Source organism: Psammomys obesus, unplaced genomic scaffold, assembly GCF_907164565.1.
Source record: "Psammomys obesus unplaced genomic scaffold, mPsaObe1.curated_primary_1811, whole genome shotgun sequence".
Lineage (NCBI taxonomy): Eukaryota > Metazoa > Chordata > Mammalia > Rodentia > Muridae > Psammomys > Psammomys obesus.
Window position 1 is genome coordinate 10,076,705 of NW_026596039.1, and position 24,270 is coordinate 10,100,974.

At 41.6% G+C, this 24,270-nt stretch overlaps 1 pseudogene; it reads right to left on the reverse strand.

Annotated features, from left to right (window-relative positions):
• Positions 1 to 445: 445 nt before the first annotated feature.
• Positions 446 to 12,853, reverse strand: LOC129687586 (coiled-coil-helix-coiled-coil-helix domain-containing protein 2-like; annotated as a pseudogene).
• Positions 12,854 to 24,270: the final 11,417 nt, after the last annotated feature.

Genomic DNA, 24,270 nt, shown 5'->3' on the forward strand with positions numbered 1-24,270 from the left:
GGCTTTGCCACTGTAGGAGGTAATTATCCTGTCTTCTCATGGTGGCACTCTGGAAGGAGCTCACCATGCACGGAATTGTTGTTGATGTCAATTTGGTCTTTTTTATTTTTCCTCCAATAAATTTTGCAGCGATATGCCCCAAAAGCTATATCTTCCATGCCAAACTTTGCAAATTGTTGACATAAAGTTATCCTGATTTTCTTGCATGACTTTTTTTTTTCCAGAATAAAACCTCCTTATTTTTTATTAACTCTCAAAACACAATACAGTTAGCTCAAGGAGGCTGAACATGTGCTCAGCCACTAGCATTTCAAGCCTCAATGAACATCTGTAGACAGAACTCCTTCATGGAAACTGGAGCAATGGAGCTTTACAAATAAGGGTCCACCCTTGCACTATCGGTTACATCCAGTCAAATTACAATTCTTCAGTTTGAGGTTCTTGATTAGATTAAACCATTTGCAGTTCTGCACTGCTGCAGAACCTCATTGAAGCCCTCACAAGCCTGAAGCCACGCTGGTTCTGGGCACACTCCAGAAACTGCTTGATATCAAGAGAGAAGGGCCCACAAGACTTCTGGTTCAGCAGCTGCGCTCCTGTCAGGCTCCTGGTAAGTGATGTCAGGCTTTACGGGCTAGGCATTACTTCTGCTGAAGCCCCCAGTGATGGCGAGACCCAGGGTGAACCCCACCGCAGCGCCCACAGCCACACCCATATCAGCTGCAGTGGGTGCCATCTGGGCCAACAGGCTCGGCTGGCAGGGTGCAGGAGCAGGTGATCCAACTGCAGATCCTGCAACTGCTGCTGGAGGTTGAGCTGCTGCTGGTGGGAGCAGCCCTCATCTGAGGGGCCCAGTTAGCCAGAGGAGCCACCCAGGAAGTGCGGCTTCAGCTTGGACACAGCATCCGATGTGTTCTAGTACCCTCAGTCTTCAGAGACAACAAACTGCCTTCTCTCTTGATTAAAACAATAAAAACTTCCTATGTTATATGTGGTAGACACTTTTTTACACCTCCAACTATTTGTATAATTATTTAATTTTCCTTGAAAATTGTTCATCTTTTTTCCAGTTTTTCTCTAGGAATCAACTTGTATTCTATCGACCCTTTTTATTGTTTCTTATTTTATCTGGTATTAATATCTTGTCATATTCACAACCTCCTCATTTCCATTTTTCTCGGATTCACTGTGCCTTTGACTAGGGTAACTAGTTTATTTAGTCTTTTTCCTTGCACTGAGGTCATGCAAATCTTCTGTCTTGTTCCCTTTTTAGTATATGTGCTACCAAAATCAGAGTTGTTTAGTCTTTTCCTCATTGTTCCTTATAACAGCATCTACAGATACAAATATAATATCATTGATGTAATTTGGTGGCATGCACAAGGCTCAATATAAAGTGCTTTCATCATTATTCACTGTCAAACATTTTACATTTTCATTATTTACATTTAAATGAGGAATTTGCAAGTTGTCTAGATTTCCTTTGTGACTCAGTATGGTATTTGAGCTACTTTTCGTCTTCATATGTACTTGAAAATAGTGAATTGCTTTCATTGTTTCTGTGAGAGTTCCCCCCCCCCTTTTTTTTTTTTTGCTGGGATTTCCACTAAATATAGATATTGAGGGCTGGAGAGATGACTGGGCTATTAAAAGCTCTTGTAGAAGGCCTGGGTTCAATTCCCAGCATTCACACAAGGATTCACTACAGTTAGTAACCCCAATTCCAGGAGAGCCAGTGCCCTCTTCTGGCCTCCAACGGCAGTGCACTCACAGGACACATGCATGCAGGCAAACAGCCACACACATAAAATATAAATGAAAAACCTTTTTCAAGTATAGACTAAGTGGATCCTGATGTTTTTAATCCTCTGTTTCTGACCTTTCATCTGACCTTTCATATTCTCTCAACTCCACTCCCCTGGGGTTCTGGAAGAGCTCTTTAATCTGAACTTCTACCTACCTGTTTGACTTTCAGATTAGGACGCATCTGCTAGTTGTTTTGTTGTCTTTTGTTTTTCCTCTGAACACCTGTTTCAGCACTATCACTCTGTAATACTGCTCAGGCTTGATTCTGCGTTGTTTAGTCTATTACCTTTCCCCTTTCTTATACAGTGATTGCATTTTCAGAGGTTGTACTAAACCGCTCCCCCAGCCCACACACACACACATAGGTCACACCACGCAAAGCTTTAGATAATCTACTATTTTCATAGTAATGTCTCTGAAACAGAACAATGCAAATCCCAAGGTTTAGCTTTTTCCAGTGGTGGTGAATTTATGGATCTGAAAGGATTCTTTAGTGTTTTGATCTGTTACCTCCCATGCCCATTCTCTTATAAACATAGTTACCTCAAGTGACACAGCCCCCTCCCCAACAAAACAGTTTTATGAAAGGCTGTTTTCTCCTGTAATCTTATCATGTAGACTGTGTGAGATCTGGAAGCCTGAGAGGGAATCAGTGATTGCTATGACAACTATGGCTTCCTATGGGCACTTAGAACAGGCAGCAAGGAACAGTGAACATCCCAGAATGCATGGGTGTGTACCATACAGTAAAGCACCATCTCAAACATGACAGTAGTGTCCTCATGGGTAGTAATAAGGGACTAAAGCTTAGATGTGGCTCATTCATTTTCTTCAGTGGGTTTCTTTTCAACTCTCAAGGATCTCTGATGGTGACCAGTGTCACCAAAATGCCTGTAATTGGTAATGAATGATGATGTGAATTTTGTCCACTTCTTGTGGCAAGGTAGCAATGGATGCTCTAATGAGGATGCAATTAAGGATATCTTTCTCTCTCTCTCCTTCTCTTTCTTTTTCTTAGGGTGTGTATGTGTGTGTAGTGTGTGTGTATGTATGTGTATACGGTGTGTGTATCTGTATGTATGTGGTGTTTATGTATGCATGTGGATGTGTGTTATGTGGTGTGTATATTCATGTGTATGTATGTGATGTGTGTATGTGTGGTGTTTGTATATGTGTGTGGATATGTGTTATGTGGTGTGTGTATGTGTCTGTATGTGGTGTGTGTGTGTATGTGTTTGTGTGTGTGTGTGTGGTGTATGTGTGCGTGTTATGTATATATGTATGTGCATATGGTGTGTGTATGTGTATGTTGTGGTGTGTATATATGTGGTGTTTGTGGATGCATGTGGATGCGTGTTATGTGGTGTGTGTATACATGTGTATGCATGTGTGTGTGTGTGCGTGTGTGTGTGTGCATGTGTTGGATGTGTGTTCAGGCACTTGTGCATGGTTATTTGGAATCCACAGGTTCACATTAGTTGTTTTGCTCTATGACTCTTCATCTTTTTTGAGAAAGAGTTTCTGACTGAACATAGAGTTTGCCCTTTCAGCTATACTGGATGGCCAGTAAACTCCAGAATCTTCATCTCCCATCCCCAACTGCCAGAGCTGAAGTTACAGACATACACACTTGAATTTAAAACATAAAAATGCATTTCTTTTTATAAAAAATACTTCATCTTTGAAGATAAGATATCCAGAGCCAGGTCTCGTGCTCAACAGTCCTAGCACCTAGGAGGTGAAGGAAGGAAGATCAGGCATTGAACTCCAGCCTAGGCAATATCATGAGGTTGAGGCCAGTCTGGGCTACATTTTCTTTTTATGAGGCTGAGGATATAGCTCAATGATAGAATGCTTGTCTGGTATTCATGAGGGTCTAAGTTTAACTCACAACACTGAAAAGAAAGTGCCATGCTTTAAAAATAATGAAATAAAACCAAGTTGTATGAGACTTATTGGTGGAAAATAGAATAGAGATGAAATACAATGAAAGGCTTGGGCTCATGAGATTGTATTATATATGATCATGGGATCATAGTCACATACAGACTATGGGATCATGTCCATGAAGAGGTGGCAATTTGAGGTGATACAGATGGCAGCACCAGTGTAGGTGTGGAAATGATGAGATGTCTGTGGGCTATTTGGTAGATAATGTGAAAATTTGGATCACTTTGTGGACTGCTGTTATTTCTTCCATCTGATAAGATCTTTAGCACATTTTAACATTCAACATGACTGTGTTAAACCAGCTTTCTATCACTATTACAAAATATGTGAGAGAATTGGCTTATAAAAATAAAAGATCCATTTGGGCTGGTGGTTAGGAGATTCTAGTCGATGATGAGGAAAGCCTATTGCTTTGACCTCAATGGGGATACAGATGGCATTGCAGGGAGGATGTGACACAATGAATCACTCATCTCATGGTCATAAAAAAAAAAGAACAAGAAGAAACTGGGTTCTCACAGTTTCCTTAAGGGTATTCATCCCATGAACTACAGACCTACAGAACTACAAGGCCTGTGAGGATTTGAATGCAAAACTACCTGGGCAGTGGTGACATATTTCTTTTTTTTTTTAATTTTATTTTTCTTTTTAGTTACATTTTGTTAACTCTGTGTCCCAGCTGTATCCCACTCCCTCATTCCCTCCCCAACCCCACACTCCCTCCCTGGTCTCCTCCCTGCCCCTTTCCAAGTCCACTGATAGGGGAGGACCTCCTCCCCTTTCATTTGACCCTGTTTTATCAGGTATCTACAGGGCTGGCTGCAAAGTCCTCCTCTGTGGCCTAACAGGACTGCTCCTCCCTGGGGGGGGGGGGTTAAAGAGCCTGCCCTTGAGATCCTGTTAGAAATAGTCCTTGTTCCCCTTACTTTGGAAAACTACTTGGTTACTGAGCTACCACGGGCCACATCCGAGCAGAAGTTCTAGGTTATATCCATAGATGGTCCTTGGTTGTGTGTCAGACTCAGAAAAGACCCTGTGCCCGGATATATTTGGTCCTTGTAGAGCTCCTATCCTTTCCATATCATACTAACTCCCCTTCTTTCATATGATTCACTGCACTCTGCCGAGGGTTTGGTTATGAGTCTTAGTGTCTACTTTAAAACACTGCTAGGTAGAGTCTTTCAGATGCCTTTTGTGGTAGACTCCTGTCATACGTTCAATGCACATCCCATTTGTCTTTCTAAATGAGGATTGATCATCTTTGCCTGTGTCTACTTTCTTGATTATCTTCTTTAGGTGTGTAGATTTCATTATGTTTATCATATCTTGTAGGTCTATATAAGCGAGTATATACCATGTTTGTCTTTCTCCTTCCGGGATACTTCACTCAGAATGATCTTTTCTAGATCCCACCACTTGCCTGCAAATTTCATGATTTCCTCCTTTTTGATTGCTGAGTAGTATTCCATTGTGTAAAAATACCACAATTTCTGTATCCATTCCTCCGTTGATGGACATCTGGGTTGTTTCCAAGTTCTGGCTATTACAAATAAAGCTGCTACAAACATGGTTGAGCAAATGTCCTTGTTGTGTACTTGAGCAAATTTTGGGTATATACCTAGGAGTGGTATAGCTGGGTCTTGAGGTAGCACTACTCCTAGTTGTCTGAGAAAGCACCAGATTGACTTCCAAAGTGGTTGTACCAGTTTACATTCCCACCAGCAATGGAGGAGGGTTCCCTTTTCTCCACAACCTCTCCAGCATGTGCTATCACTTGAGTTTTTGATCTTGGCCATTCTGATGGGTGTAAGGTGAAATCTCAGGGTCGTTTGGATTTGCATTTCCCTAATGGCTAATGAGGTTGAGCATTTCTTTAAGTGTTTCTCTGCCATTCGATGTTCCTCTTTGGAGAATTCTCTGTTTAGCTCTGTTCCCCATTTTTTAATTGGATTACTTGGTTTGTGGCATTTCTGCTTCTTTAGTTCTTTATATATACTGGATATTAGCCCTCTGTCAGATAAAGGGTTGGTGAAGATTCTTTCCCAATCTGTAGGCAGTCGCTTTGTTTTGATGACAGTGTCCTTTGCTTTACAGAAGCTGTTCAGTTTCAAGAGGTCCCATTTATTGATTGTTGCTCTTAGAGCCTGTGCTGTTGGTGTTCTGTTCAGGAAGTTGTCTCCTGTGCCAATGAGTTCTAGGCTGTTCCCCACTTTTTTTTTCCAACTGATTTAGAGTATGTGGTTTTATGTTGAGGTCCTTGATCTGCTTTGACTTTAGTTTTGTGCAGGGTGATGAATATGGATCTATTTTCATTTTTCTGCATGTAGACATCCACTTGGTCCAGCACCATTTGTTGAAGATGCTGTCTTTTTTCCATTGAATGGATTTGGCTTCTTTGTCAAATATTGAGTATTCATAGGTATGTGGGTTTATTTCTGGGTCTTCTATGCGGTTCCATTGATCCCCCTTTCTGTGTCTATGCCAATACCATGCAGTTTTTATTACTGTTGCCCTGTAGTACAGCTTGAGATCGGGGATGAAGATACCTCCAGATGATCTGTTGTTGTACAGGATCGTTTGGGAGATTCTGGGTTTTTTGTTTTTTGAGAATCTTTTTTTCAAGGTCTGTAAAGAATTGAGTTGGTATTTTGATGGGAATTGCATTGAATCTGTAGATTGCTTTTGGCAGGATGGCCATTTTCACAATGTTAATCCTACCAATCCATGAGCACGGGAGATCTTTCCATCTTCTGAGATCTTCTTCGATTTCTTTCTTCAGAGACTTGAAGTTTTTCTCAAACAGGTCTTTCACTTGCTTGGTTAGAGTCACACCAAGGTACTTTATGTTATTAGTGGCTATTGTGAAGGCTGTTGTTTCCATAATTTCTTTCTCAGCCTTTTTGTCTTTGGTATACAGGAGGGCTTCTGATTTTTTTGAGTTGATTTTGTATCCTGCCACTTTGCTGAAGGTGTTTATCAACTGGAGAAGTTCTCTGGTTGAATTCTTGGGGTCGCTCATGTATACTATCATATCATCTGCAAATAGTGACACTTTGACCTCTTCCTTTCCGATTTGTATCCCCTTCATCTCCTTTAGTTGTCTTATTGCTCTGGCTAGGACTTAAAGTACTATGTAGAAGAGATATGGAGACAATGGGCAGCCTTGTCTTGTCCCTGATTTCAGTGGGATTGATTTAAGTTTCTCTCCATTGAGTTTGATGTTGGCTATAGGCTTGCTGTATATTGCCTTTACTATCTTTAGGTATGTGCCTTGTATCTCTGATCTCTCCAAGACTTTAAACATGAATGGGTGTTGGACTTTGTCAAATGCTTTTTCAGCATCTAAGGAGATGATCATGTGGTTTTTCTCCTTCAGTTTGTTTATGTGGTGGATTACATTGATGGATTTCCATATGTTGAACCACCCTTGCATGCCTGGGATGAAGCCTACTTGCTCATGGTGGATGATATCTTTGATGTGTTCTTGGATTCGGTTTGCAAGTATTTTATTGAGTATTTTTGCATCAATGTCCGTAGGAGATATAGGTCTGAAGTTCTTTTTTTTGTTGGATCTTTGTGTGGTTAAGGTATCAAGGTGACTGTGGCTTCATAGAATGAGTTTGGTAGTGTTCCTTCTGTTTCTATTTTGTGGAATAGTTTGAGGAGAATTGGTGTTAGCACTTCTTTGAAGGTCTTGTAGAATTCTGTGCTGAAGCCATCTGGTCCAGGGCTTTTTTTTGAAGGGGAGACTGTTAATGACTGCTTCAATTTCCTTGGGAGATATAGGGATATTCAGTCTTTCTACCTGATCTTGACTTAATTTTGGTAGATGGAATCTATCAAGGAAGTTATCCATTTCATTTAGATTTTCAAATTTTGTGGCATATAGGCTTTTGTAGTATGACCTAATAATCGTTTGGATTTCCTCAGTGTCTGTAGTTATGTTCCCATTTTCCTTTCTGATTTTGCTGATTTGGATAGTTTCTCTCTGCTTTTTAGTTAGTTTGGCTAAGGGTTTGTCTATCTTGTTGATTTTCTCAAAGAACCAGCTTTTTGTTTCATTGATTCTTTGGATAATTTTATTTGTTTCTAATTGATTGATTTCCGCCCTTAGTTTGATTATTTCCAGCCTTCTGCTCCTCTTGGGTGTATCTGCTTCTTTTTTTTTTTTCTAGGTTTTTCAGTTGAGCCATTAAGTTGTTTTTATGTGATGTTACAGATTTCTTCTTGTAGGCACTTAATGCTATAAATTTTCCTCTGAGCACTGCTTTCAATGTGTCCCATAAATTTGGGTATGTTGTGCCTTCATTTTCATTGAATTCTAGGAAGTCTTTAATTTCTTTCTTTATTTCTTCCTTAACCCAGCTGTCATTGAGTAGTAAGTTGTTCAGTTTCCATGTGCATGTCGGCTTTTTGTTGTTTCTGTTGTTGTCGATGTCCAGCTTTAGTCCATGGTGGTCAGATAGTATACAGGGATTATTTCAATCCTTTTGTATATGTTGAGGCTTGCTTTGTGATCCACTATATGGTCTATTTTGGAGAAGGTTCCATGTGGTGCTGAAAAGAAGGTGTACCTTTTTGAGTTTGGGTGAAAAGATCTGTAGACGTCTATTAGGTCCATTTGATTTAGGGATTCTGTGAGTGCTTTTATTTTCCTATTTGGTGTCTCTCTAGTTGATCTGTCCCTTGGTGAGAGTGGAGTATTGAAGTCTCCCACTATTAGGGTATTAGGATCAATGTATGATTTAAGCTTTAATAATGTTTCATTTACGAATGTAGGTGCTCTTGTATTTGGGGCATAGATATTCAAGATTGTGATGTCCTCTTGGTGTATTTTTCCTTTGATGAGAATATAGTGGCCCTCCTTATCTTTTTTGATTAACTTTGGATGAAAGTCTATTTTATTAGATATTAGGATGGCTAATCCAGCTTGTTTTCTGGAACCATTTGCTTGAAAAACATTTTTCCAGCCCTTTACTCTGAGGTAGTGTTTATCTTTGTTGCATAGGTGTGTTTCTTGGATGCAACAGAATGTTGGATCCTGTTTCCATAACCATTCTGTTAGCCTATGTCTTTTTATTGGTGAGTTGAGTCCATTAATATTGATAGATAATAGTGACCAATGCATGCTAGTTCCTTTTGTAATGGAGTCGGTGATCTTACCCTGTTTCATTGCTTGTTTTCTTTTCATTTTTGTTGGGATATTATCTGTATGCCCTGTTTTCTTGGGTGAATTCGTTTTCGTTGGATTGAAGTTTTCCTTCTAGTATCTTCTATAGGGTTGGTTTGCTGTATAGATATTGCGTAAATTTAGTTTTGTCATGGAATATTTTGTTTTCTCCATCTATGTTGATTGAAAGCTTTGCAGGGTATAGTAGTCTGGGTTGACATTTGTGATCTCTTAGAGTCTCCATGATACTTGCCCAGGCCCTTCTGGCTTTCGTAGTTTTTGATGAGAAGTCTGGTGTGATTCTGATAGGTCTACGTTCATATGTTACTTGGCCTTTTTCCCTTGCTGCTTTTAATATCTTTTCTTTGTTCTGTAGATTTAGTGTTTTGACTATGATGTGACGTGATGTGTTTCTTTTCTGGTCTAGTCTATTTGGAGTTCTGTAGGCCTCTTGTATATTTATGGACATCTCTTTCTTTAAGTTGGAAAAATTTTCTTCTATGATTTTCTTGAAAATATTTTCTGGACCTTGGAGCCTGGAGTCTTCTTTTTCATCAATTCCTATTATTCTTAGATTTTGTCTTTTCATAGCATCCTTGATTTCTTGAATGTTTTGTGATTGGAACTTTTCTGATTTTACTTTTTCTTTGAGAGAAGTATCAATTTCTGCAAGTGTGTCTTCAGCTCCAGAGATTCTCTCTTCCATCTCTTGTATTCTGTTGGTGATGCTTACTTTTGTGGTTTCTGATCTTTTCTCCAAGTTCTCCAGCTCAAGGGTTTTCTCATTTTGTGTTTTCTTTATTGATTCTAATTCTGTTTTCATGCCTTGCACCATTTCTTTCATGTGTTTGAATTTGGATTCCTGTCTCTCTACGATGGACTCTATTTCTTTGTTCATTTCCTTTTTATATGCCACTAATTTTTTCTCTACTTGTGCCTCTATTTGTTTGGCTAGGTTTGCCTGTGTTTCTTTAAGGGTTTTGTCTATTTCTTCTTTCTTTACCTCCAATTGACTGGCCAACTCTTTGAAAGATTTGTTCATTTCCTCCTTATGAGCCTCAAATAATTGAGCAAGCATGGCTTTCAGGTCATTTTCCTGTGCTTCTGATGAATTGGAGTATCCATCGATTTTGGGGTTTGCTGGTGAAGTCATGATGTCCTGATTTATGTTGGAAGTGTTCTTTCGCCTACACCTGGCCATTGGCTTATCTGAGACCTTCCCTGTTTTTTTTGGATTCTGCAGATCAGACTGGTACTGTCTCTCTCTGGAGTCTGGAGAATTCTTCAGGAAACTGAGAGAGGTCCCGTGTCCTTAGTGTGTGCTGAGGACTAGCTGTACCTGTGGGAGGAAAGTACGCAGGTGCAAACGGGGCAAATGCAAGCATGTGTGTGTGTGTGTGTGTGTATGTGTGTGTAAGTGTGCGTGGGTGTGTGTCTCGAGGGACAGAGTGATGGCTAATGTTGAACCCTGAGTGTGTGGGAGGGGCTCTGCAATGTACATGTCGCAGGCGCTAGTGATGATTGCAACGCAATTTCTGGCATTAACTGCCTTAACTCCTCAATTAGACCCACAGAGCAGGAACTTCAATGTCCCAAGTGCCCCTCTGTTTCCCAAAGTGGGTATATGGGTGGGAGGGGGTTCGATGCCTGGCTTCTGTTTTAGAAGGACCCAGGATCTGGGGATCTGCAGATTCTCAAGGGTGCACTCACTTAACGGCAGGTCACTTGGCAGAGATCAGGGTATCCGGGCTCTCTGCTCTCTGGTTTGGCCCTGCTTCTTTGATGTGCTCCACCAGTTCCGTGCTGCTGTCACTGCCAGGTTATGAGGTCTTGCTGCAGCTGGAGATTTCAGGGTGGTCACATCAGTAGGAATCGGGGTAACCAGGCTTTCTGTTCTCTGGTTTGGCCCTGGTTAGTCTTAAACTGGAGGGCTGATGTGCCCCGCCAGCTCAGTGCTGCTCCGCTGCCAGGTTAGAAAGTCCCACTGTAACTGGAGACTGGGTTGCTAGTCCAGCTGCTTTCTGGGAAGTCCTGGGGTCTCTTCACTGTGCTCTCCAAACTTGGGAGGCCCAGCGCCTGGTGTGTCTAGCTTGTATGGTGTTTCTGCCTGGTTTTGGTGAGTATATAGCGTATTTTCTGTCACTGTGGGATTGGGTGATCACGCTCCTGTGGAGCTAGTATGGCGTCTAGCAGACTCGAGCCCTGGGAGGATGGTGCAGCTGCTGCGCGAATCTGGGACTCTGAGACACGTACTGCTGGCCTTTGCCGATAAAGGTCTTGGGGCTCAGCCTCAGTGGCTGCAGGCCCCAGGCAGTTAGGTCTGTGCTGAGAAAGACAAGTCCGCTGTGCCGAGGAGGAGGGAGGTCTGGGGGAGGGGAGTGCCTCGAGATCAAAGGATCGTTTCTCACCTTCCCCAAACAAGTCCCTGGGTGACCCGAGACCAAGGTTTTCACCTCCTGCGATGTTCCCTGTTGTTTAGAAAGTCTCTCCGTCATTTCCCTGGCTTCAGAAGTCCTTCCACTCACCAACTCAGAACTTTATCTCTTCCACAGCTCGGAAACTGTGTGTGCTAGTCGCCATCTTGGCTCTGCCCCCTCGACATATTTCTTTAATGCCAGCTTGTGGGAGACAGAGGCAGGTGGATCTCTGAGTGTGAGGCCAGCCTGGTCTACAGAGTAAGCCCTAGAATCACCAGAGCTATTCAGAGAAACCCTGCCTCAAAAAAAATCTCTTGTTGCCAGATGATGAGCCTTGAGGAAGTGATGGATCACAGGGGTTCTACCTCCATCTGTGGATTGATCCACTGATGAATGATTTTATTAGAAAATGAAGGAATGAGGAAGCAGGGCCTAGTTAAAGCAAGTAGGTAAGTGAGATGTGGTTTTAAAGATGTAGCTTACCCCCTGCCCTCTTCTCTCTTTCTCTCTGTTTCCTGGCCACCATGAGGTAAGCAGCTTCTCTTATTGTGCCAGCTTGCCTCTATGATGTTTGGTCTCATCCTTACTCTGAATCAATCAACCTTGAGCTGAAATCATGAACCCAGGTAAATAGTTTCACTTTTTTCTAAGCCTAACGTATCCAGCTTTATTACAGACACTTTCCATAAACAGTCATGGTATTTCAGGCAGGACATGGGCAAGCAGTCATTAACAGCATACAAGAATTTGCAAACTCCCTTCTTGTATAGACTACCAAAATCAGAAGGCACCATAAAATCCAATGAAAACTTCATCATTCAATGCTCTGAAAAGAGGGAAGTAGCTTAGAATGAGGATTCACATTAAGGGTGTGTTCAACAACATTTCACAAGCTAACCCTGACTTTCAGGAAATGAAATGAAAATGGCAGAATTATCAATATGAAGATCCACAATTTGTTATAAGAGGAACCACTCTACTGCGGATACTAAATGATGTCACTACAAAGTCCAGATTACTCAATAGACTGTAAAAACAATTGGGAGTGAGGGTCAGGTTCCAATAATTTTCTGGTTTTAAGGGAGTTAAGTCAATGTTGATGGTACAGGAGGAGATTACAAAAATGAATTTAGGGTTTTCCCATACCATAAGACATTTTGTGCCATGGTGGCCACATATGTCTACACCAGGGCATCCCTTCTGGAAGCCAAGAGGATCTTTCAAAATTATCAGGGAAAAAATGTTTTCCTTCATTAATCCAGCTTTGAGAGACATTTTGTTAGTGACACGTGTTCTTTTCCCACAAACAATGAAGTGTTCTGTGTGCTAACACCATAGCTTAAAAAAAAAAGTAAAACAAAATTCTGCAGTTTTATAAAACTTCATAAAAAATAGTATTTCAGACTCTACAGTCACCATAAATACACACTTATCAAAAAATGTATGAACGTCACTTGACATCTCCAGCACCTTCAGCTTTCTGTGCCTGCTCTGTTTTGGCGTCTTTCATTTTCCGTAGAATTATTTGCATACTTACCAACATCAGCTTTCCCCTTCTTCCCCTCAGGTACCTTCTCTCCCTTCAGGGGCCTTTTCAGGTTTGGGCTCTGGCTTTGGAGGAGCAGGTTTAGCAGGCAACCTTGCAGATCTTTGTGGCTTGGCCTTCGTCTTGGCTTTATCTCCTTTATCATCCCTTAAGCCTGTCTTTTAGCCATGGCACCAGTGGGGAACCGTTGGCACTAGGCACAGGGTACAGCAGCATGGGTTTGTCTGTCTGGGGGTCACTCTTGCTGCTTCTTCACACTGCTCCAAATATTTTCATTTTTATTCTTTATTTTTTTTAATGCATACATGTAAGTGCCTTTGTGTGTGGTCATACATTCTAGGACCAAGGTTGATGTCTTTAATATTTCTCAATTGCTCTTACTTATTCATTGAGACAGGGTCTCTCAATGAGCTCACCAATAAGGCTAGTTTGGCTAGCCAGCAAACTAGTGATTCCCTGTGTACCTTCTGAGCCTGAAATTACAGATGTACTACTATACACACCTAGCATTTACATGGGGTCTGAGGAGTTCAAATCTGGTTTTCAGACTTTTCAAATCTGGTTTTCAAACACCTTAACCATGAACCATTTTCTCTAGCCCAATATATTCTTTTAAAGTTAGATATCTTTTCAGAACAATAATAATCCAAGGCTTCATCTCTCAAGGGCTTCACATCATCTCTGGAGCCTTTAACAAATGTGCCTCGGGGGACAGTCATCACACGAATGATTGCAGTAATTTTAGAATTACAGACCAGTTGCAGAACTAGTACATAGAGTTCTCACACACCGCTCATACAGTTTCAGATAGCAGTAACACCTGTTCAAACAACAATGTTCAAATCACGAAAATAATAATAATTCATTAGTGACTATCAACTAAGCCAAAAACCTCATTTTTATTCCATAAGACTTTTTACCAGTGTCCCTTTTCTATCCCCAAATACAATCTTTGATTGTCTGTTGCATTTGTTAATAGTTGTCTTGTTTCCTTTCTCTCCTTTACTCTGACAGTCATTTGTCATGATTATTTTTCATGATCATACCTTTTGGAAGATTGTTGTTTTATAAACAAATGAAAATCTCAACCATTCTATTTCACCAATAAAATAGAAGCCAGATGCTGGGGTGAAAACCTGCTAACTCGGAGAGGCAGAGAAAGTATCCAGCTGACCTTCCTTCTCAACCCAGGTCCAGATGGAAAAAACCAAAAGGCTCATTAGCTCAACTGACAGCCTAGGAGGAAAAGGCCAAGAAACTCAAGGCCAAAAGCTTGCTAGCTCAAAGCCCAGGGAGCAGAGGAGGTGAAGCTGAAGCTAAAGCCAGAGCTTAGGCTAAAAGCTTTTTCTACTTCTCCACACTGTCTTAAATATATCTCAATTCAAAACCCCTCCTACTCTTTAATCCCTGTCAACTGATTTCTTGCTCTATCTCTTGACCTAGGGTTAACTTTATTATATTCTGTGTCGGAAAACTCTCGGATTAAAGGTGTGTGCTAGGGCTGGGTGAACCACATCAAAATCACCTGTATACAATAAACAGAAAGTTATTGGATTAGAGGTGTGTGATAGGGCTCAATCACACCAAACAAGAAACAGGATTTTACAGTTCACAATTTTGGGGGTTCACAACGGGATCAAATATCCTGCAACTTTCCCCCCTTTGTCTAAATAAAAGACTTTTCCTCTAACGTCAATAAACTATATATTTTCAGGTAAAAATTACATTCACAATGTCTAGGCCATATGATTTTAGCAATGTTGAAGAAAGTGCTCTACTATGTGTCCTATTTTGAAGAATCCAAAGTTCTGTCCCTAAATCACTTTGTATCAAAACTTGCAATACCAATCAAAAACCGCCTTTTTAGACCTAAAACATCTTCTTGAATCCTAAAGAACTTAATGTTAATTGTAAAATTATAACCAGTTAGTCTTCAACCCCAGCAGAGACCTGAGAAGGTGTAATATTATCTGAATAAACAGCAAGTGCATAGATTCCAAAACTATAGAAATGACAGAGACTGCTGGCTGCCTGGATGCTCACACAAAATATCTCTATAACATTGGAGCATCATCTTTAGCCTTCCAGTTCTGTGAAGCAGGAATTATGAAGGAATTGGCTACTTTATCTTTTCAAAGCATGGTGGTCTACTTTCCTGCAGCCAGTTTGTCCAGCATTCTGTCTGCAGTAGAAGCAAGGACATTCCTTGCCCAGTGGCTAGCTTGCCACATAGAAAGCCTATTGGCATGCTTTTTTTTAAACTCTTATTTATATTTCTTTTATCTTTTCTCCCTGCTCCACCCCAATGTCTCCCAACACCCTAACACTAGGTAGGAGAGAGAAAGGGTTAGTGGGAAAAGGGCACAGTTCTCTTAGCTGTTTCCTGCTGTTTAGGGTCATGGGGTTCCTTGTAGCCAGTCTAATCCTCATTTCAGGAGAGCTCCAACTTTTTGTTTCACAACAGCAACTAAGAGCAGCAAGGGGGAAACAGGAACAGCCTTATTCTGTCTCCTTTCTGGGCTCTGGCATTTATTCTCTCTCCAGAGTCCTCAGATTTAAACTATCTGCAGCTGGTAAAGAACTCTTGTCAGAGCCCACATGAGGTAAATATTCTGCTTCTGTAGACCATCTGAATCAGTCCCATATCCCACACCTGGGACCAAAACAAAAACATGTTCATATACATAACAGAAGCTAGCTCCTGAAGGAGAATTTTTAAATGCTCTTCATCTTCTTCAAAGTCAAAAAGGGTGGCCTTACCAGGCCACAAAAGATGACAATACAGCCATTCCTGATAGGATATCATATACTAAGATCAGAAAGAAGGAGAAGAGGACCTCCCCTATCAATGGACTTGCAGAGGAGAATTCGTGAAGAAGGGGGAGGGAGGGTGGGATTGAGAGGGGAGGATGGAGGGGCTTATGGGGGGGATACAAAGTGAATAAAGTGTAATTAATAAAAAAGAGGGTACTGCCAGGAGCTGACATGTCTCATTGTCAAAAAATCCTCAAATTAATAAAATATCTTTAAATGCCATGTTCTATAGATCTCTGGGGTTTTTGAAGATCATCTGTCTATCTCTAGCATATCTAAATTACTTGCTTCTAGTTATACACTGATTAACTTAGAAAACATCTGTTTAACTAAACTAGTAACTAACAAAAATCATAATTTTGATTCACTATTAGTTTGTATTTCTTAATTATTCTAAACAATTTATGATAGTATCTTTCAGAAGGACTACAACTTCACATTTCATTTTTAAGAATTACACAGGTACAATACCATAAAAAAGTTGATACATAGTGTGCTATAAACAAAATATAGCCTTAATTTTGTATCAATATAAAATGTAACCTATAACTTTAATTTCATATCAAAATACAAAGATCTATGAGTAGATTCAATAACCTACTCTTTTTTTCTATTGTTCCTATATTATTTCTATATCCCCCTTTTTGTCTAAATAAGAAGAAATGATACAGCAAAACTATTTACAAAAATAGAGCAATTTTTGCTAAGCATTCTACAATGTCCAAATTGGTTGTATTTGGCAGTCTTAGGATTAAGTATTTTTGAGTTCAAAGTTCTGTAAAATGTTCATGTTAGTCTCATATGAACTCAGCATTTTGAATGTCCTAAGCAGTCTGTAGTCTGAAGCTGATCTTTGGGTGGTGATTGTCAGCTTAGTGATGTTCCTGACTAGGCAGAACGTGACAGTCAACTCAAAGGTGTCCACTGTTTGTGCAGAACTAGGCAGCAGAGAAAACATGGAGCAGTTTTTTCCGGTGTTTGTTGTTACACATCCAGGTTGGGGATTCATTGTTGGGGGCCCCGGCATCCTCTTGGAAACCTAAAAGGTTATAGTTAGGAGTGGTATATTAAGCAGACCTCAGAAAAGTCTGGGGACCATAATCTGTTGAGCACATATAAGAGGTGAAAACTTTGTTTCTAGCTACTTCCTTCAGATTCAAACCTGGAAACACGTACAGGAAACTAGATGAAGCTTATTTCTAAAATTAGTTAATAACTGCTAGTATCATGACAGAAAGTTTATATATATATATATATATATATATATATGTGTGTGTGTGTGTGTGTGTGTGTGTGTGTGTGTGTGTGTGTGTGTGTGTAATAATCATAGATTTTGAGATAATATACCTTAAAATTAGAGAGTCAAATGAAAACCAAAGGATTATGTGATCAATGGCAATAGAACAATCCCTTATTTTTTGTTTTCCTCTGTCCCATACCAGGTGGCTCTTCTGATACAGACAGAAATTTTGAATTTTTCCTTAGTCAAGCATGCATAGGTTTAGAAAAGGAGAGAGCCACTCTCCAACCCCAAAGCTAGCTTTAATTTTTAAATGAATTGGGATCACATGAAGACCATTTGCCACTTATGTCTGTATAGGGAAAAAGATGGAGGTGGGCAATACCACTTGGCCAAATCGCTCTTTTTCTTGTCACATTTTCTCTTAATAATCCGTCCCTTTTCTTCAGATGTTTCATTTGCCCAGTGGTCTCCGGATTCCTTAGTGAGATGTTTTTATTCTTCTGAAAAGATAAAAACGAACCCTGCCTCAACCCTAACTCTGGGGGATTTCTCTTTTGGTGGGTTATATCTTTCCTAGGGCAAAGTGGGTTTTGGCAAAGAAAAAGTATTGCCTCTCAATTGAAATTTTAAAAAGAAGATGGCCATGAGATGGGTCAGTGGGTAAAGGTGCTGGCCACCAAACCTGATGACCTGAGCTTGAGACACAGGCACCACATGGTGGTAGGAGAGAGCCTACTTCTGAAAGTTGTCTTCTGGCCAACAGAGGCACGCTGTGGCAATTCCCCCTTCCCTCACAAAGTAAATGTAATAAAAATAATTTAAGCATATCAGTGATTGTTCATATATTTTGGCAAATGGTGTCAGCTACTTTGTAGAATGCCTATCAAATTTATTCTACCTCAAATCTCCTTGAGTACATTGAGGTAATTATTTTTCCCAAGAATATCACAGAAGTGGTATGCCCTTCTCAACTCAGCATACTTGAAGCAGGACATGTCTTACTGCTGATGACATTAACCTTGACCCATTAAGCATAAGATATGTTGATTTCCTCCACTGTGAAATCACATTTTTTATTTTGAAAGTCAAAACTATGTTGGTAGAAAGATGTTCTTGTTTCTTCTCAAACTTTGACTCACTAATTTTAGGATTCATCAGAATCACATTTTTAAAAAATATTTATTTTTTCAAGCTTGTGCATGTATGTGAGCCTGTGTGTGGGTATGTGCACAGGAGTGCAAAGCAGTATTATGGCAGAACAACTCAAAGATCAGAGCTGGGGAATGCATTTGTGTTCAAAACCTTGCATAGGTACAAACATAAGCCTGTGGATCTATTTTGAAGATATATGCCTGTATTGACAACCCTAATTCAAGTCAAATTCTACAAGGTTCTTTTGGATAGAAGTATCCACTTTTCTTTCTTATAACTCCTTCCTCCTAAAATATGTTCCATTTGGCTCTTTAAAAGGACACCTTTGCCTCTTTCTGGATTAAATCATTCAGATTTCAGGTTCCTATTTTTGGAATGAAGTTTGAGATGTTGGGAGTCACTTTCTGAGCTCCATTTACTTCTTAGCTGCATCTTTTCTTTTTTCTAAAATTAAACATTTTTACTCTTATTCTTTTATTTAATAATGCCTTATTATCAATTCCTCTTTTAAAAAGTAGTATTGTGTGATCTTGCCAAGGGCTAACTAAGGAAAATAAGTGTTGTAGTGATTTGAATGAGAATGCCTATATAGGCTCAGATATTTGAACACTTGGTCCCTGGTGGGATTTTAGGTGACAGAGATATGTGCCATAATCCATAAAGTTACACCACACAGCAGGACTCACATGGAAAGTTTATCAGGGAAGAGAACACAGAGACAGGTTCTGGGTGAAGGTGTCAGGAATGAGAGATGGGGGGCAGAGAGAACAAGTCCTGTTATAGTTGACGCAGTGCATGCACAGGGAGAGGACACAGGGCTTATGGCGACACCTAGAAATATGTTCCATCTTGATGGCTGGTGATGACCTGTCCTGCTGTAGCCAGGTTCCTGGGGCTGGCTGTGGAGTTGCCTGATGCCCCACTGTCCCCCAGTCCACTCAGGCTGGCTGTGGAGGTGCCTGCTTACTAATATTCTTCCCTTTTTGTTATTATAAAAGAGGAGGAGTAAGGGTAGGGTGATGGTGAGGGGAGGTACAGCGGTGTCATAGGCTCTTCAGACTGCTTCCTCCTGTCTAAGGGCGTTGTCTTTTTCGGGGTACAGTTGCTCCTCATCATCAGGGTATATTGGGCAATCATTAGCCTCAAGCTCTATGGCCAGCAGTTGGTAATCCTATAAGAGTAACTGATTAATTGTTTGGTTAATTTTTTGGATTTGTCATTGGAGGAATGTAGAGAAGAAGTTAATAAAGCAGGGTGCAAATATTAAAAGCAAAAAAAGAAGAGGAGGAGGAGGAAGAGAGGGGTCAGGAAGGGCAGAATCCATTTCCATATGGGGTTTCCAATGGCCCAAGGATCAGAGGCATTAAGTTGTTCCCTTCACTTTTGGAGGTATGTGTGGAGTTGTTAGATTTTGTTTTTTACTATACCCAACTGGCTGACATAGAAGCAGCATTTCTCTTGAAGGAAGAGACAAAGGCCGCCTTTTGCAGCCATTAGGAGATCCAGTCCATATCAGTTTTGAAGTACCACTGCTGCCTGGGAGTGGATTTGTCCCTGAAGACTTAGTTTTGTCTGAGCCACCTACTGGAGGTCCTGGATAAAGTGGGAAGAAAAATGGTGATAAAAGGTTAGGGAAATGGCCAGTCCTGCTGTTCTGGTTCTGATACCCATGGTGATTCTTGCAACAGCCAGGAGGGGCAAGATTTGAATTGCCCTTTTGTTAGGCCTTGCAGCTATTGAATCCACAACCAGAATCAGTGAGGATTCTTTTCCATATAGCACCACTAATTCGGGGAAGACAGGCACCTACCTGCAAATTCCTGACCAGCCAGAAGGTAGGCAGTGGTAGACCTGAGTATCACAAAGAATGTTATGGCTGAGATGCAGTACTGAGGATTATAGTTTTGTTGCAGTCTAGGGAACTTAACACCCTATAGACTGTGTTCTAGAGGCCTTGAAACAGCTTGCCATGGCAAAGAGGGTGATATGAAAAAGGTAGGGAGTCATGGCGACAACCAGGATTAGGGCAGTTGGTGAGTAGTAGCAAGGTTATTTGACAGGGTCACTGAAAAAGCTGTCAGTGGCAGTTCTGAACTGGTCCCAGGGGTGACACACAGCCAGTGATCTCCCGGCCAGGTTGGGTGATGTTAAGGAGCTTGTAGGCTAAGGTCAGAGTTTGACGTAGGAGATTTAGGAAAGCGAAGAAGATGTTAAAAGAGGCGATGACCTTGGAAGAGTATTTAATTACCTTCTCTACCTCTTCCATCTCCAGGGGTTGGATAATTGGGACATTTTCTCTGGATAGTGACTGTACTTACTGAAAGTTCAGGTTTGCAGTGGTGGTGAAGTTTGCACCTGTTTCCCATCTGGGATCCCATTGGTCACGGAGATAGAAGAAAAGGGTCTTCTTATATAGCTGAAGGACATTCTTTTGTGCTAGCTTCTACATTTAGCAAGAACAGTATGGGCAACCTCCATATCTGTCTGGTCATTCCTTGCAATAGCTTTCTGTTTGTTCAAAGAGGAAACAAACAAAATCTCTATCAAATAAGAAAGAAGTGGTAGATATGGGGGTGATAGTGATTTCAATGGGCTTCTGACAATTTATTGACCCTATTAGGAGAGACTGTTTGTTATGCATGAGGGTTTCCTGAACCTCGAATCTCCATATGTAATGGTTACCCTAGACAGAAACAAACAGGAGGAGGAGGAGGAGGAGGAGGAATAATACATACCCAATCCAGTCAAGCAAAGCTTCCTGAGTGAAGACAGACAAGGTGGATAGGACATCATCTGGAGCTTGAGCAAGCAGGGTCCTGTTGGAGTTGTATGTAGGAAGGGGGATTATCTTGAAGAGGGGGTGCTAAAGTGCTTGAGGTGAGATAGGTGAATCCAGTGAGGGAGGCCCTCAATCTTAGCAGCTGTAGGGGTCACAAGAATTACCTTGAAGGGGCTCCGCTATTTAGGGGAAAGAGATTAGGGGCGTTGGTCCAGGGAGGAGAGAAGGACATGATCTCCAATGCCGATAGGAGACAGATAGGAGTTAGTGTGTGGCCGTGGTAAACAGTGGTCAGTAAAGTTCCATAGTAGGGAGCTGAGATGACAGAGTAAGAGAGTGAGTAGATGATCAGGGAGAGACAAGGATTTAGGTAAAAAACCAGGAGTCAGAACAGGTCATCCATACATGAGCTCTAGGACAAGAGGGAAAAAGGTCTCTTGGGCCTAGCCGGCCCATAGCCTGAACAGGGCCAGCAGCAGGAGTTTTACCCAATCAAGGTGAAGTTCCTGTGACAGTTTGACAAGGGTGTTCTTTAATGATCAGTTAATTTGTTCTATCTTTCCTGAGGACTGGGGGTGGTATGGGATATGAAAATACCAAGACCTAGATAGGGTCTAGGAAACCTGAGAGGTGAATTCAGGACCATTGTCTGACTGAAGGGAGGCTGGGATTCCAAAATGAGGGATGATTTCACTGAGGAGGAGATCAGAAACTGCCTGAGCCCTTTTGTTGGTGGGGAATGCCTCTACCCACCCTGAAAATGTATCCACCAAGAGTAGGAGATACCAGACACATTTAACTGTGAGCATGTGGGTAAAATCAAGATGTCAGTCAGTCCTAGGGAGAGAGCTTCTAGCCTGGTGAGTAGGAAAAGGGGCTATGATATCAGGAATTGTGGTCTGACATTTGACAGGTTTTACAAGAGGCAGTAATAATCTTTAAGAAATGTAAGTCCTCAGGGGTGGGCTGCAGGTGGGTCTTAGAAAAGTTAGACAAGGTTTTACTATTAGGATGAAAGAGCTGGTACAGATAGGATGGGATTTGACGAGTGTCAGGGGGCGACAGGGGAGGGGGTAAGTTGTAGTGCAAGGATGTCCTATGGAGGGTAAGAGAAGTCTAGGCCTCCAAGGGCCACAGCTCTAGCTGCCTCTTCAGCCTGGTTATTTCCCTTAGAGATGATGGAATTGTTGGTCCAGTGGGACCAGCAGTGGACAATTCCAATAGCTGTGGGGAGGTGGGAGACTTTTAGTATGGCCATAATTTGGTCCGCATTGATTATTGATCCTCCCTTTGTTGTAAGTAACCAGCACTCCCTCCAGATGGCAGCATGGGAAAGAAGACTATGGACGGCATATTTAGAGTCTGTGTAGATGTTTAGGGAGTGTCCCTGTGCCTATTGGAAGGTGCAGGTAAGCGCTATTGGTTCGGACTGCTGATTGCTGGTGTAGGGAGGTAGGCCCTGTGCCTCAACCACCCCGGTATTGAACACTGTAGCATAGCCAGCTTGTTGGGCTCCCTTGTGTACAAAGGAGCTGCCATCTGTGTATTAGGTATAGATGGCCCAGAGTAATGTGCCCTCCTATATGCGTGAGGGGTGGGGCAATAGTTCCTTTAAAGTTTCAATGCTAAAATGAGATGGGGAGTGGTTAGTGTTCAGTTGGAGAAGGAGGTTTGAAATGCTAAGAGGTGGGCATGGTTGGAAAGTAAGTGCCACCTGGAGGGAGGGAGAGGTTGTAAGCCTTTGTACATTAGGAGGTAAGACAGGTTGTGAGAAGAGGTGACAGTAGTAGGTGAACCAAGAGTTCATTGTTTGGATTTGCTAATAAGGAGCTCAGCAGCTGCTAAAGCACGCATCCTGGATGCCCATCCTTGGGTGGTCAGGTCTAATTTTTCTGACAGGTATGCTACAGGTGCAAAGAAGGGTTCCAGTTGGTGACCCAGGGCTGCAGACCATATCCCTATTTCACTGTTACAGAGAGGAAGAAGGGATGGGTTAAGTCTGAGAAATGTAAGGCCGGGGACTGAAGGCTGGCCTGTTGGAGCCTTTGAGAGGTCTTGGTAATAGGTTTAAAAAGGGTTTCATGAGAAGAGCCTAAAGCTTGCCTCATTCAAAGGTCAGGCAAGGAGAGAAAAGGAAGGTATCCTGGAGAAGTAAATTAGTTCAACCAGACCCGACGGTGTCCCCCAGGATACAGGGCCCCAGAGATGAGATGGCACAAGCTGGCAGAGGAGGTTGTCACGAGCTTTACCAGGGACATGGCAGACATCAGAGCAACACATTTTCAGCTAATACTAGGATTTTTTTACTCTTCAGAAAAGGAAATGGGAAACCGTGCCAGTAGATGAGAGATTATTCACCCAGGGGAAGGTGTCTGGATGGGGGTACAGGCCCCAGTGAACCAGAGAGGTGCCGGCCAATCTGTGGTCAGTTTCTTGGACAAAGGGAGTCATTTACAATGACCATGAAGAAGATCAGGAATAGAGTCCCAGCGGTGTGGCTTCAACCCATGAAGGAGAGCACTGGGCACCCAGAGAGCCTATGGAGCCGCTGAAGCACCAAATGTTGGGATTTAGGCAGCAGAGCTATGAGGATTAATCCATAAAGTTACACCATGAAGCAGGTCTCACATGGGAAGTTCATTAGGGACATTTCTGGGTGAGGGTGGTGGGAAAGCGAGAGGGGGGAGGGGAAGGGAACTGGTCCTCTTACAAGGTGACCCAGCACATGCACAGGGGGGGGACTTGTGGCTCTCAGTAACAGTTGAGTTGCATTTTGGCAGCTGGTGTTGACGTGTACATAAAGTTTTGTATAAGTTTATAGTCTGGATGATCCTCTTGAATTTGACCTTTAGAAAATACACTTCATAACTTCCCTGTGGACATGACACTACTCTTGCAAGTTAGAATTCCTGAATATGCCAAGAATGGGCTTCAGGTTCCCTTGGCTAGAGATAATTGTCTTGGTCTACAAAAGCCAAGTACTTTGATTGCTCATGGATAGCTGATGGCAGATAAGAATTTATAAAGGAAGATAATATTCCTGAAGACATAAATAAGTTACACCACTTTAAAAAATGTATGAGTTTCTTGCTTCAGCTGCAGTCAAAGACTGAAGGTTCTAAATTCTACCATATTCCATCATTCCAAGAGAGTTAGAGCCAGGCTTCATGGTGCAGATCTATAATCCCAACTACTTGGGAGACTAAGACAAGAGGATCACAAAATGAAATTGAGCCTATACAGAAAGGGAGTTTAAGGACAGCTTGAGTAGTTTAGTAAGACTTTGTGTCAATGCAAACAATAGACATACTTGCCCAGCATGTTCAAGGCTCTATGTTTAATCCCCAGCATTGAATCAAGAAAGAAAGAAAGAAAGAAAGAAAGAAAGAAAGA